Raw genomic sequence first — 15551 nt, 5'->3', positions numbered from 1 at the left:
ATCAGTTCAAAAAGATGTACTCATCAGAGCATTTGCACAGCACTTTTTACAATGGTGGGAAGAAAAGCTGAAGTGAAATCATATCCAGTGATAGAGAATTGGTTACATAAGTTGTTCTACATCTTTTCATTCCCCGCAGGAGAAGGAATTTCTAGAGTCACTTGAAAGGAGCCTGTGATGTATGTAATAGTCACATCCAGGGACTAAATTTCCAGAAACCTTAACTAAAGGAATACTCATCCAAGATCACAGGAATGTTTGTACTAGAAGGATGCCAGTCAAACACCCTTTCTGACAGTGGAAAATGGAGAAAACTTAAGTATCCAGCATCAAGACAATGATGCGGTAAATCAAGGCGAGCTGTGGGCACTAAGGGTCCGGCGTTTCACCGTGGTCCAAGGCCTTGTCCACAGTACTCTCCCACCAAATGTGTCCTTGTACAAGAGACCAAACCTGCACATCAGGAGACCCCTCTACTCTATCTGAAAGGACCGGGTGAGTCTGGAGTGGGAGGACGTCTATGATATACACCTGAGTGAATAAAGCGAGCTGCAGAAAACATATAGTATGGCCTTATTTTTCAATAAAGCATATATACACACACATATACATAGATTTCTGATATACGTGTATGTATGAATGTGTATATATATATGACATAGGCATAAAGGTCATGAAATATATACACCACATTCTCAATAGGTTTTACTCTCAGGAAAAAAGGGGAAGGGATGTAGGGGCCTTTTGGTACCACCACAGTTCTCTTCTCAGTACTTCAGTTAAGTATACCTGGAATTTAAAAGTTTATTTAAGTCCGAAGTAAAATGGACGATGCCTCCACAAGACAGAATGCTATACTGGTCATTAAAAATCATGCCAGGGGAGATAGAATATTGTAGAAAAACGTGTAATCAGCCGAATGGAAAATGGAGGTCTCCACACAGTAAACAGGCACAGAGTGCTCGCTGGTTTTTATCACAGAGGTGATACACAATGATGAAAAGAACAGAAAATAGATGTTAAAGTGTTAATTATTACCTCTGAGTAGTGGGACCAGGATAGACCCTTTTGCCCCCTTTTTCAGACTTTTATATTAAATACACATTATTTTTCATCTGAAAAAAGCATTTTTAGATGTCTAGTACCACACATTGAAAAAAATACACGAGTACTTACAGAAACAATAACTAGGAGACACCGCAGCAGCGTCACACAATGTAGAACGGGCGATCCTGATTAACACCACGCAGTTACATAAGGACCCACAAAGTGAGAGCACCTGCTGTAACAGGGCGCAGCCCCCTTCTATTTGTCAGTTGTGTCTTCAGGGCTGAGGCGGTTCTGAACACGGCCATTGTCAATGCTGGTGTCTGGATGGATGCCACTGGAGGTGAGGGCACCTGCAAGCCGAGAGGAAGAACAGAAATCATCCTCTGCTTTTTCTGTCTTGTTTCTTTGTTACTTTTAAAGAGAGGCATAAATAAGATAAACTAAAACTTCCCTACTGAAATTTCAGTAATGAAACCGTTTTCAAAGTGTTCACAACTTATATTCTGCCTATAACTGTCTTTTCCACAAAGCATCATATTTATTAAATGTTAATTAACTCAGTTAATTAACTACCTGTTGAAACCTATTAAAGAAAATGAAGTGCACTACTTAAAAGCACCACGCCTGCAGTGACTAGCTCAGCTGTCTTGACGGCAGTGCAGTCAGCCCGCACCATCACGTGGCTCTGAGCTCCTGATGCTGGTAAGAGAGCACGCTGCCGCCTCAGGTGGAGAGAAACGGTGAAAGCATTTTCTGAAATCTACAGCACTGACAAAACATAACTGACAAATCCCAGGCTCCTTTGAGGCTCTCATTTTCTGTTTCTGGCCAACCCCCGTCAATGAGAAGAACCACCCCATTCCCGAGCCATGGGACTCATGTGGGAAGCAGTTTTGGAGAAATTTCCAGGTATAGAATGTAACCAACTATACATAGAACTCTAAAAAAAGAAAAGGTGCAATACTCTGATCTTGGAAGACACTCAAAATATTCTCCTAAGCCTTAGTAGCTGGAAATGCTGGGCTTCTCCTCAGCCACTTATTTATTTCACAGCCAGTGAGCATCTCCCACAAACCCTGTTTCCCTGTGTCTGCTGGGAGCCTCAGGCACACTCTTGCTGTCGATATTATAAGTCAACAGGGCAGAGGCGTGTGTCTCATGCCTGCAACTCTCACACAGGCTCGCCTCCTAGCCTCACTGTCTGAACTTGGCCCCATTTTCTCACCTGTTTATTTGGTATCTGTTCTTCTGTAAGCTGCCTGAAATGCTTTTTGGAACAAGTCAGAAGAATGAGTGGGTAGAGAAATGGACAGTTGGACAGGTGAGAGGTGGGCAGACAGACAGACTCCAAGAAAAGGGGAACAAAGAAAATTTCCTCTGCAAAACCCTCTTCTAGTCAGGGAAGAAAACCACCACGGAGAAGTGTGAAGGGGCAGTTGGCTTAGGGCTGTTTCCTGGATTCCATGAAAAGTCACACCAAGAGATGAGACGGTAGAACTATAAATAATAAAAGAAAAATAGCATGCATGCTTTAAAAATATATCTACAATATGTACTTTCTAAAGAATAGATTCAAATCAGCAGGGCCCAATAACACAATCCTTGGGTATTTACAGAAGTGAGAATCCCATCTCCAAACCACAAGGCATCCCTTCGGAGCACTGAGAGTCTACACGGGGCGGTCATAAAGCCGTCACCGCAAAAATTATGCTATCTTGCACTTAAGACGAATGAGCAGCTGAACTCGGGCTGCCCACGCGGGTCATTTACACCCTACAGCACCTCTACGGGTGTGGGATGCCTAGCGAGCCCAGTCTCTGCAGGACAGAAAACAAGTCCGGGAGAGGCTAAGCCGACCTACCAGTTCTTCATCTCACAGGACTGGTCACTCCAGAGCAGGACTCCAACTCGGACCCACGTTTGTAACCACAGTACTACCGTAATTTATGTGCTTTTTGTGTGTATAATACATTTGTTTCTGGTATGGAAGGACATTTAATAAATGATCGGTTGTCTTGTCTATCTCATTAGCTCACAATCTTTATATTTTTGAATTGTACTCTTTTCCCCTGGAGAACGGAATGGAAAGAACGGGGGTCAGAATGAGGTGGGGCTCCATTCTTTATCTGTTACCTCATCTCATCCAAGTCCCCAACCAGGGAGAAGGAGTAAATGTTCTCTTCATCTTTTAAAGAGAAGGCTCCAGTAATGGTGACTTACTCAACTCCAAAACCAAGGCTGGGGGAAGGGCACATGCAGGAACCAGAGCAGTATCACCTGTAGGAAGGCGAAAAGAGCTCAGGGGAGGGCTCAGGGGGTCAGCCTGATTTAATTTCAATCCATAAAAGAATACCACACTCTAAAAATACTAGCATGCAATGGATTTGCTCTTTCTTGACATCTAGCAAGTTTCCACAGCCCACATGTAACATTATCATGAACTAGTGAAAGGAAGAGTCCACAAACAGGGAAAATCAATGCCACAGGCAGTCTGAAACCCAGACTGGAGGAAAGGAAGAGAAAGGGCATAGTTAAGAAAAGGGGAAAGTCTGGGAAAAAGATATCATCACAAGGACTCTCAAGCATCATTCAGCAATCATATAATCATTCATTCAAGAAAGAGTTACTTAGGTCCTATTTTGTGCAAGATTTTACAGAGGGCAAAGAAAGACCGCAGCGTCCATGGTGGCAGCAAGTGGCGGAGCTATAATACAATTCTGATCCCGGTACCTTGCACACTTGTACTCAGTATAAAGGGAAAAAAATAAAATAAAATAATACTATGTAAACTCTATGCATTGTTGAAAAAAATTAAATAAGACCTAAATACCTGGACAGACACACGACGCACATTCCTGGATAAGATGACAGCGCTCTTGGGATGGCAATGCTCCCCAGAGTGATCCGTATACTTCACGTGGTCTCGATCACAATCCCAGCGGGCTCCTCTGCAGTAACTGACTAGCTGCTGCTACAATTCATATGGGAATTCGAGGGTCTCAGTAACCAAAATGTACTTGAAAAAGAAGAACAACATGAGAGGACTTGTAATTCTCAATTTCAAACCTTACAACTGTATCTCCAGGTGAGATTAGAGGCCATTTTAAGTTATTACTGTGTTTATCCTTATTTTCTAAATTCTGTACAACAAATATACCTGTTAGAATAAGAAAAATAAAAAGTAAGGTATTTTTAAAACATGGACACCGATTCATTCATTGGGAAAAAAATTATTTTAACTATAAAGAGATAAACAAATATCTAGTGAAAAAGGACTACTTAAAAACAAGTGTGCATTTACAATTTTCATAAATTGAAAACTGAAAAGCACAAACACATCAAGTTTCTAGGGAGACTGGTGAAACATATTAATAGTTATTTTCAAAAATTCTAATTGAACAATGAAAACTCAAGAAAGGGAAAATCGTGATTGACAGCCAACTGCAAACAGATGGAGAGCAAAGGCCTAGAAATCACAGTTCCTTTAAATCTGCTACTAACTCAGTAGAATAGGAAATTCCTCACTGAGGGGACAGTGGAATCCCATTCATAAGACAGGATACACAGTACAAACTGCAGTAGTAATGGGAGTGAATTTCTTAGAAGAATTCTAAAGTTACAACATTGCTGAAAAACTATAAAAACACTGACAGACAGATTAAAACACACAGTCATATATATATTATATAGAAACATGAAGTCTGCTCCCATGTTGCATAGAAATACAAACATATTTGTTCACTTATATGCACTGATTACTTTATCCCAGATAGAATATTTCAACTAAAACAAAAAATCAATAATACACTCCTCTTGTCAAATCTGCTTGATAAGTTACTCTGCTATGTAACCATAATGTGTCTAAGATAGATCTAAAATTAGTGAAAAAGATCTTTGTATGGTTTCTTGAATTCTTCTCAAAATTCCAAGCTTAATTTTAAAATAGATCTGAGCAATATTTCTATATTATCTTTTCCCTTGTGAAATGAACAACATAGTCTGTTGTCAAAATTCTGTCCTTACAATGATTCACAAGCACCGTATCCTCACAAAACTGCTGGACAGCAAGGCACTATCCAGACACTGTGACCAAACAAATGAAACACAAGGAAGACAGTGACCCTATTCTGGAGGGCTTATAATCTGTGTCAACACCGGGTTTTTATTTGATTGGTTTGATTTGGTAGTAAAATAAAATCAATCAAGTACTTTCTTCTTTGAGCATTCTGTAAGTCATGACTGTTTTTAGTGTCATGAGCAGGAAAGACTTAAGCATGACTTGATTAGGTCAAATAGCAACAATCATCACAGGGGAGTGAGTAATAAAGAAGTAAACTGATAGCAATGCTTCTGCCTACATGAGACCTAAAATAAATCTACACTGATATATGAAAGGAAAATGAGGAGATGAGGTCCCCAATGAGAAAACAAACTAACAAGAAATCAAAAAAGGAAAGACGTTTTCATTAACGATTCCAGGCAGTAGTGGAGCATGGTGGTGAAGATCACAGATGCTTGTGACAAACATGAGGGTCTGAACTCCCACAGCACCGGGTAGCTGTGACACTGATATTTCAGAGAAATTTTCTGCATCTCAGCCTCCTATCCATAGACTGGGGACAACAACCGCACCCATCTCCTAGAACGGCCCTATGAATTAAGTTATTTTATATGTAAATTTTAAATAAAATACCTCAGATTTTAAATAAAACCCCAAAACCCAAGGAACAAAGAAAACAGAGATAAATTGGAGTTCATCAAAATTTAAAACTTTGCTTCAAAGGACACCAACCAGAAAGTGAAAAAACAACACACAGGAGAAAATTTTTTCAAATCATTTATCTGATTAGGAATTTGTATCTCCAAATAAAAAAAAAACAAAACCCTACAACTCAATAATAAAAAGGCAACTCAATTAAAAGGTGAATAAAGGATCTGAAAAGATATTTTTCAAGGAAAATATATAAATGGCCAATAAGCACAATAAAACGATGTTCAATATCATTAGCTGTAAGGGAAATCAAGTCAAAACCACTAGGAGAAACCGCTTCACATTCACAACAATAGGTTATAAAAAAAAAAAAAGCGTAACAAGCACTAATGAGGACACAGAGAAAGCGGAGCGCGCAGCCATTGCTGGTGAGGACGTAACACAGCGTGAACACTTTGGTAAACAGCCTGGCAGGTCCTCAGAGAGTTGAACAGTTGGTTTCTGAATGACCCAGCAATTCTGCTCTCTGGGCACACACGTAAGAGAACTGAAAACAAATGTCCACATAAAAACTCCTACAGGAATGTTCACGGCGACACTACTCATCACAGCCAAAAAGCAGAAACAACCCAAATGCCTATCACCTGATGAATGGGTTAACAGTGGGGCCCAGCCATACAGTGGAATATTATTCAGCAATAGCAAAGCATAGAGTACTGACCCAGGCCACAACGTGGACAAACATTGAAAACGTTACTCAGTGTGAAAGAAGTCAGTCACAATAGACGGTTCCACTTACCTGAATTGACTCGATTTAAATGAAATGTCCAGCACAGGCAAATCCACAGGGAGAGAAGAATGGCTCCTTGGGGCTGGGGGAGGATGGGGAAGATGGGAATGACTGCTTATACATACGGGGCTTCAAGTTGGGGGGATGAAAATGTTCTAAGATTGAATGGGATGCACAATTCTGGGCATAGAGTAAAAACCGCTGTACATTTTAATAGGTGAATTGTATTAAAACTCTTAAGAAAAAAAGCACCTCGGGCCAGTACCTTCCATAGTAAATGCAAATTGCTAACTTTTAATAGAGGAAGAAGAAACTGCCCTCAGCATGAAAGCAAGAGATCAGCAAATGTGAGTTAACCGAAATTGGACAAGAGCATTTCACTTGAAACAGTTGCTGAGTGTACACGAAATATTCAGAAATAGGAAAATCAGTTTCACATCACGAAGAAGCATTCTGCTTCAAATGCAGATCAAGGATTCGGCAAGCCCAGCTGCTAGAAATGACCAGAGAAGAAACCTGGTTCGTAAAACAAGCACCAGAGCCAACAAGGTAATAGTGGTGAGGAAAGCAGGCGGCCGAATATCTGGAACAGTTTGCTACAAATAATTAATCCACTGAAAATTTAAAAATAAAACGAAAGTGATGAAATGCTCTGTTGACCTCACGTGAATGGGCTTCCTTCGGTGCTCGACTGTTCTGTAATCCCGATTGAGAGACTCAGGAGAATCAGCATGGCTCCTGGGAGTCCCCAAAGGACTGCCCACCAGCATGCTGACCACCATCACATCTGCCATGGTTGAACTGCAGAGAAGAGACCAACTTCTGAAAGGCACAGGAAATGTTGACAAGGGAAGAAATGGCTGCAGCCAGTCCTGGGAGAGAGGCCCTCTGAGCAGAGGCCAGAAGGCTGCAAGTGAACTGCAGTGGCCCTGGGGCAGGAAGGGACCACGGGGGAGCAGATCTCAATTCTCTTCTCTCTCTCCCTCGGGTAGGAGAGATAAAGCCTGCATCCTTCTCACCTGGAACTGTGGGTTCTGGCTGGCAGAAGTCTTACCGACACGGAATGATTATTCAAGACTCTGTGGAAAAAGTCAAGAAATCGAGAGGGAGTAGGGAGCCAACTCCACGAGCCTCTCAAATGCTCCCATATTTATTGTGTATAATAAAAGGAAAAAGTCATTAATAGTTGTGTGATAGTAAGGAGGAACTTCGGGAAAGACGGGATGAGGCAGAGATTGTAAAATCCACAATGAGTACAAAGGATTTGTGTATCTTTAGGGAAGTCATGGGGTGAGGGGAACAAGATAAATTTTTAGATTGTGAATTACAAAGCAGACCACCAGACCAGCCAGGTCCTTGTATTGGGGATAATAGAATATCTAACAGCACACAACCCCAGCGTTTATAGCTGAGGGCCATGGTCCTTGCTTTGCAACCAGCAGAGTACTATCTAAAACCTTAACTATGCAAGCAAAGCATTGTCTCTGCTTTTTAAGGCAAGGAGACTGGAGTGAGGATGCACAGGCGCTTGCTTGCAAAGCAGTTTCTAAGCATACTTTTTCTTCTTAAAGTTCACAGGCGGCTGGGGTGTGTTACAATTTGTTAACCCAATCATGGGCTCCCACATGGAACCATTATGGAGGACACCCTAGGATGACAAATCCTGCCTCTGGGTTTTTCCTGCCATCTTCAGCCACTCTAGCAGGGTCTAGGCACATCCGTGAATAACGATCCTACAGAACCACCCACACTCTTAACTCTTGGTGCTTGAAACTTAATTTTAGCTCTACACAACTTACCGTAGAAAAGTTTCAGAAATAAAAGATATAATATTCCTTTTAAATCTCATCATATTACTGATTTTTCTGATTGCTCTAATCTGCTTCTATTGGGTAAAGCACATAATTCTGCAGGTGAACTCAGTAATTTCCATTAGGCATATCTATCCAGTTTGGGCTCGCTAACTTCTATTGGACAAATATCGATACACTTAATTGATTTCTTTGTTTATCAATTTCAGCCGGGAGGAGAGGGAGTGACACTCTTTTCCTCAGCCCACCCTCAACACTTTTCTCATCAACTCAGGCATCCTGAAAACAAAACAAAACATTTGTTTCCCTTCTACACTTTCCACAAACCTAAGAGGAAACATCAGCCAGGAGAAAGAATTCAACACAAATGTTAAAACAAAAATCTATAAACCTGAAGCAACTCCATCTCCAAATCATGATACACAATGACATGAGAGTAAGTGTGTCAGGCACAAAGCATGAGTGAGCCTGACCACCTGATTTCTATTCTTCAAAGGAAGGAAGGTTTTCCTATTTTTTATTATCATTCTTTCTCATTGTTTCTGTTTATGCCAAAAAATAGTTTATGAAATAATTATGCACTGCAATAACAGATTTTTATTGTATCAATTATAGAAGGCATTCAGAGGTGATAGGGAAACCCAGCTCTCTAAAAAATGCAAAATTTCTTCCCCTGTTAAGAACATGTATACAAAATGCAACAGAGAATTCAAATTCTTGTGGAGAGGAGCAAAAGCCACAGAACCAAAGCAAATTCATTACAATGAGTCAATTCAAAATTCACTGAACAAACATGTCAATGCATTCAAATAATTTTAAAGGCACACTGCAAACCATTCACTTAATGATCTGCAGGCTAGAGGAAGCATTTCCCTCTTTAACAGACAACAGAATTCAATAGGGTGCCCCAACAAACAAGGACCAAAGAACAATCAGGTTTTTAAAAGTTCTAATAAATCAGCATGTTCTAAACATCAAAATCCAGAAAATTTAAACATTCATTCAAACCACAATGAAACAAGCATTTAAAAAAAAAAAAAACAAAGAATCTAAGCACATAGATCATGTACATAGATCAATGAGAATGTCTTGTACCGCTGGAAGAAAGAACAGGCTATAGCCTTTTACTTGAAAAATAAAACTACTTTTAAAGATAACTGCTAAAACACATTTCATCATTCATGTTGCCTTGAAAAATCTGAGGCACTTGTATCTGATCAGAAAAGCAATTCTGAGTAATAGTATGTTACAATTCAGTGCCAGTTTGCTTTAGAAGAAAAGAGAAAAGTAAAGCGACTGTTTCTCATATTCTGCACAAAATGTGAAGTGTCTCCCGGCCTCTTTCTCCTCCCATTTTCTAAGCTCATGCTCCCCAACCCTTCTGAAACAAGTATGAGAACCTATTATTCCCAATATGCCAAATGACAAAAGAATATCAATTTATTTGTGTAAATATATGCCTACACCTTGAACTGGAGGAGAAAGGTATCAGAAGGCTATATGGAACTTATTTCTACCTTCCTGAAATCACACACACAAACGTTCACACAGACACAGACACATACCCCCTGGATTACTGGACACTTCACAAGCTTAGGAATTCCAACTTCTAGAAGATAACTTTGTAGTTAGTTTAAAATACAAAACTGTCAGCTTTTGAAAGCCTTGATCATCTGCTAAACCATCCAATATATCAGAGACCCAATTAGCCTTCTCTGTAGAATGTAATTTCCATTGATGGCAAAACAGACCCTAAGAAGTACTGGATCAAAGACTCGTGTTTATCACTACCTATGATCGTTTTTAAGCACATTAACAGATTCAGAAATGTACGTCTCAACAACATTTATTCTTATTGAAATAGCATACGTGTTCAATTGTCTATACAGAGACTAGGTCCCATGATGGTGTTTAAGAGCTATTTTGTGTATTGCAATATTTATTTTCAAGTGCAGACAAGGAGGGTGTGTATTACTCAGTTGTAGAGCACCTACTTAGCATGCACAATGTCCTGGCTTCAATCTCCAGTACCTCCAAAAAAATAAATAAAAATAAGTGCATATTTAAAAATAAGAATAAAGTTATAAAAAAATGCAGACTAAAAACCACTGCAATCTAGGTGCTACAATTATACTGAAAAAACAAGTGTTTCTATCAAACACTAACTATATGCCAATCACAAAGACAACCACAAATCACACCTGACAACCATCACGTGTGATTCTCAGCAACCCTACTAAGTAGACACGGATGAGAAACCCGGCACTGCGGATGAGGAGACGGAGCTCGGAGGAGCCGGGGACGCTGACCGTCCTGCTCCCTGTGACACCGCATCAGCCCATGGCAAGCGCTGACAGAGCTGCTCTGAGGGGACACCCAGCTGCATGGAGCCTTGGGGCACTGGGGAGTCCCAGAAAACACTAAAAATTCTTCAGTGAAAAACCAGCTCAAATATATTACACTGTGCCACAACCTTTAAGCAGGGAACATGACTGAGACCTTTTTGATGCCTCCGTGTCCTTTCTGCCATCATCAATTATTTGCCCTCTCAGCGCGACCAGTGATGAACTGGACCCCATATGAAGTGCACTCAGATGGAAGAACTTTTAAAGCTGTTTTATGAAGTTTGTAAGACTCTGTCTATGCCTCACACAGGCGGTCATCCATCACTTCTCACCGGTGTGGATGTACCACCTGAAATCACTCCTTTCTCCTTTTTAAAATCCCTTCATCTAATCCAGACTTTTCAACAGCAAAGCAGCAGCTCAACCACAGACAGTGGACAGCCTTTCACCAAATGGACTCGAACAGCCCATCGGACACCTGGAAGCCCTTTTCTTCTATTAAACCCACTTCTGGTACTTCATCATTTTCTGATTGGTGGACTTGGCCACTGACTGGCCTACTCAGAGAGCTCCCAGCCTCACATCAGGGGGTGGGAGAGGACCCTGCTGTTTGGAGAAATCAGTGAGGAAGGCGGACATCCTCCAGCCAGGTCTGCATGGGTAGAAGTGCGACAATGTGCTCAGAAATTATACCGTCAGCATCCCTGGGCTCCCATGGACTGGTTTCACATTAACCAAACTCATGACACACCGATGCAAGAAAACCAGAAACTTAACTTATTAATGTAACAGAAGTGAAACTATAAACCAGACTGAAATATCAGAGTTCAACCATGAGTACATTTTCTCCTCCACGGCCCAATCACGGGCAGGCAGTCACATGGCAACCATGGACAGAAGCAGAGCAGGAAGGGTTTCTAGATTAACTCAATGGACTAAATTTCTGTTATACGAACAGATCTACTGCCTGGAAAACAATTAACGCTAATCACAGTGCACACTTCGTGGACAGTGGCCGAGACACGACAGTGAGCACCTGTGTAACTCTCCTTTCCCTGTCCTTTCTGGGCTAACTGATGCACAGACGTTTAGATATCCAAGGATGCAGATACCTCTAAACACCCAAATCCCATCTCTGGGAGCCTCAAAACCAGACAGCCAGGGTTTAAATATCAGCTCTGCCACTTACTAGCTCTGTAATTTTGGCCAACTTACTTACCGTCTCCGTGCCGAAATTTCCACAATGTAAAACTGGGATAACAATCAAACCTTCCTTACTCGCTTGTTGAGAAGATTGAAGGATTCATTTCTGTAAAACTCTCAGAAAAGAATGTAGCACATTTTTGGTGTTCAACAAATGTCAACTTAATATAAAAGTGATTTACAAGTCTCCCTTCTAATAATCTTGTGTGTTTCCTGGCTAGTATAAGTCCCAAAGAAAATCCTTATTGATCCTTTTATAAACTCTTGGGGAGCACCCTCCTGTTTCATCCCACCACCTGTTTAAACTAAGGAGGGGATGTCTCCTCCCCACTCCTCTGGGCCATGGAGAGTGTTTCTTCCTTCATACCCGTGGCCACTGGCTCACAGCTAGGCTTTGTCACACTAACAGAGTGAGGTGTGAGTCCAGGGAGATAAGCAGGGAATGTGAAACCCTACCTTTCCCTCCAGTGTTGGTCACCATTGGGAAGCACCTGGGATGCTCAGCTTCATGGCAGGACAGCCCCTTGCATGAAGGGGCATGTCCTCTTAAGGGAAGGCTCGCTGTGTCACAGAGCTACCTGGGACAGGGTGAGTCTCTAATTCTGGGACACAGTATCATGACATGAATTTTCCCACAGCCCTGAAGTTCATGGAGAACGTGGCTTCATCAGTAACAAAGAAGACATATATCGCCTGCTTACTCTTTTCTGTCATGTCTCAGTTGGCTGCTGGAGACAACATGTGTATAAGTACTGGATCCCCTTAAGCCACAACATATATGAAGTAACAAAAAATTCTGTGGCTTAATGTTGGTTCAGGGCGACTGTGTAACAGTTCTGACTCTGCTGATGCTAAATTATGGGTATAGGAACTATGGAACCTCCTCAAATATCTTTCATCATAAAACCAGCTTTTCTTGTTTTCCTGTTTCTTAGTAATTGCCAAAGACTGTAAAGTGATGGCTTCACACCAAACAGCAGCTAAAGTTTATGAGCCCTCTTGACATACCCACTGTGGTAAACACTTTACATAATTTCTAATTCTCACAATTCTAGAAAGCAGATACGAGCGTCCCCATCTCACAGACGAGGGAAAAACTCAGAACAAAATGACTCAGTCTCACGTGGCTCAGTGGCAGCGCGTGCACGCAAACCCAAGTCAAAACACTACACCCCTTCCTATATGTACCAAATCTCCTACCACCAATTAACACACAGCGGCAGGGTCAATACTCAGGGAACTCAGTACACTTTTCAGCTTTAAGGTGTTCCAGAGGCGGCTACTAGCTGTTTTAAAAATTCCCGGCTCACTGGTTTCTAAGACTGGGAGAAAAGTCCGATTTTACCATTGTTTACACAGCAAGTCTGAGATGTTCACAGCGAGATGACAGAATAAAACTAAAATATAAGCAGAATAATTTTTCCAGGTAGACAGACATAATGGGCTTTGTGCTATTCTGAAGCATCAAGCAAATTAATCAAAATAAAATCACGTTGTTTAAGCCTTCTTTTACAAACAGGAAAATTAAGAGTGTAAGAAGGTGCAACAGCGCCACCTATGGCTAAAAAGACCTTCCAGGTTGCCGGGAAACATGCAACATAAAAATTGCCTGTAGGATGAGAAACGAGAATCAGATAACTAAAAGCTTATGTAGCACATACTGCACTTTGCTTCGGGGGAAGGGTGGGGTATTCTGTATTTAATCTGATATTGCTAATACTCCTGAATATAAACAAAAGACATAGGCTCATGTAAACTCATCTTAGAAGAGGAAAGAATCAAGTCCAGCCACTTCATTTTACAGGAGGGGAGACTGAGACTTTGGATTTGTCCTCCTGTCAATCAGCAGCAAAGCTCTCCTAGGCCTCATGTCTTGCACTGTAGCAAAAACCAACAGATCCGTACTAGGCCTATATTCATAAAAGTCACGTCTGTATTTTTCCAACAGTAGGTAATCTAAGTATCTTGCAAAATACTTCTCAAAGAGCCAGGAAATCATACAAGTTTGTTGAAATACAAAAACATTTATTTACATATTAAAACAGCATGAGCTTTATTCTGTCTATTAAAAAAGTGACATGTGAAATCAAAATTTTGATATTTTAAAACCTGTTAAGAGTGCAGAAAAAAAATCAAAATTTTATTTAATCACAAAACAGAGAAGGTTATTCCCTGAAAATGATCAATGTGGATTTTTCTAAACTTAATGGTTCTGGTCAGAATCCCAGGAATTTAAATGTCTGAGTGGATTGTTACAGGACAACAGGAATTCTGAGTTGTAACAATACACATTCTTTGTAAATAATTTTCAAGGTCCTCTGCTTAAGGCAATTTAACTAGTCCGTGTCTCACTAGAATGATACAGATTTCATTAAAACTTCATACTGCCCTAGAAGTAAAGAAAACTGAATCCTTGTTACTTTAATCCATATTCATAAATATCATATATATACATAATGAATATGCATCAGAAGTAAGCTACCCTTTTTAGTATTAAGAGTTGATACTTCTAAAGTATCAGTCATTGTGACAGTACATTTTTATTAAGCACCTCTACGGTGCTTTGTATACAAGGCGTCTAACTCTCACTGTCAGACAAGGTAAACGATATTACTCAAATTTCACAAATGACGAAATGTACTTAAGCCATGAAAACAACTAACATATTCATCATCAGGAAAGGAAAGAGTAAGGATTTTACTTACAATACTCACTGACAATCTTTTCTTCCATACTAAGACTACATAAAACCAATTCAGTCTTTGTAAATTTTTCAGTCAATAAGCGCCCCTAGAGAAAAATAAGTAACATCATTAGCAACGGTTGGACGTTCAAAGCCCACTTCTCTTTTGCACTATAATTACATTTAATGATTTGTTTTTAGTGCTTACAGAGCACTAAAACAAAAAAAAATATTAATTTTAAGTCATTAACTGAGAATAAATCATTTGTGAAAATGTACAATTTTATTTTATGCCACTCTGTCTCACATTCTCACTGGTGTCTCTCCTTTGAAGGCCTCATCAGGCTAAGATAGCTAAAATCGGTCATTTATGGACTCACAGGAGTTCGGGAAACCACTCAACGGTATGCTGATTAGAGGAGCAATTGAGAATGCATCCTGTGCAGCCTGGATTCCAGCACCGAGCTAGCCACCACCAGCTGCGTGTGATTTGGGACAAGCTGGCCCAGCTCTCAATCCCTCAGCTGCAAAAAAGGAGACACTGATACCTACGCTTAAACACTGCTATGAAGTAAAACATGAAAGCATTTTGACTTTAGGTATGTGTCCAATCACAGTGAGTTGGTCATTATGATGATGAGGATGGCTGTTAATAAATTAAGCTAGACCAAAAAGTAGAAATCACCATAAAGGAGAAACACTTTAAGTCAAACAGCATTTCCTTTTGGAGTGGATTGCAGAATATTCTATTGATTTTTTTAATAAACCAAATTTTGTCCATTAATTATAGATTTAAAAGTTCATGGACAAGTCTCCAGAAAAAGTATTAGAGGCCTCTAACCTCTGATTACTAAGAAAGTAAAGTTTAAAAAAAATCAGGGGGGATATTTTACCTCATTTTGGAGAGTATGTGCTTAGCATGCATGAGGCCCTCAGTTCAGTCCCCAATAACTCAATT

At 40.4% G+C, this 15551-nt stretch overlaps 1 pseudogene; it reads right to left on the bottom strand.

Annotated features, from left to right (window-relative positions):
- The window catches only part of LOC141574786 (trafficking protein particle complex subunit 9-like), a 61373-nt pseudogene that overhangs the window by 30209 nt on the left and 15613 nt on the right, over positions 1 to 15551 (bottom strand).

This window comes from Camelus bactrianus, chromosome 23 (genome assembly GCF_048773025.1).
Source record: "Camelus bactrianus isolate YW-2024 breed Bactrian camel chromosome 23, ASM4877302v1, whole genome shotgun sequence".
NCBI lineage: Eukaryota > Metazoa > Chordata > Mammalia > Artiodactyla > Camelidae > Camelus > Camelus bactrianus.
This window is presented reverse-complemented; position numbering and strand designations above follow the sequence as displayed.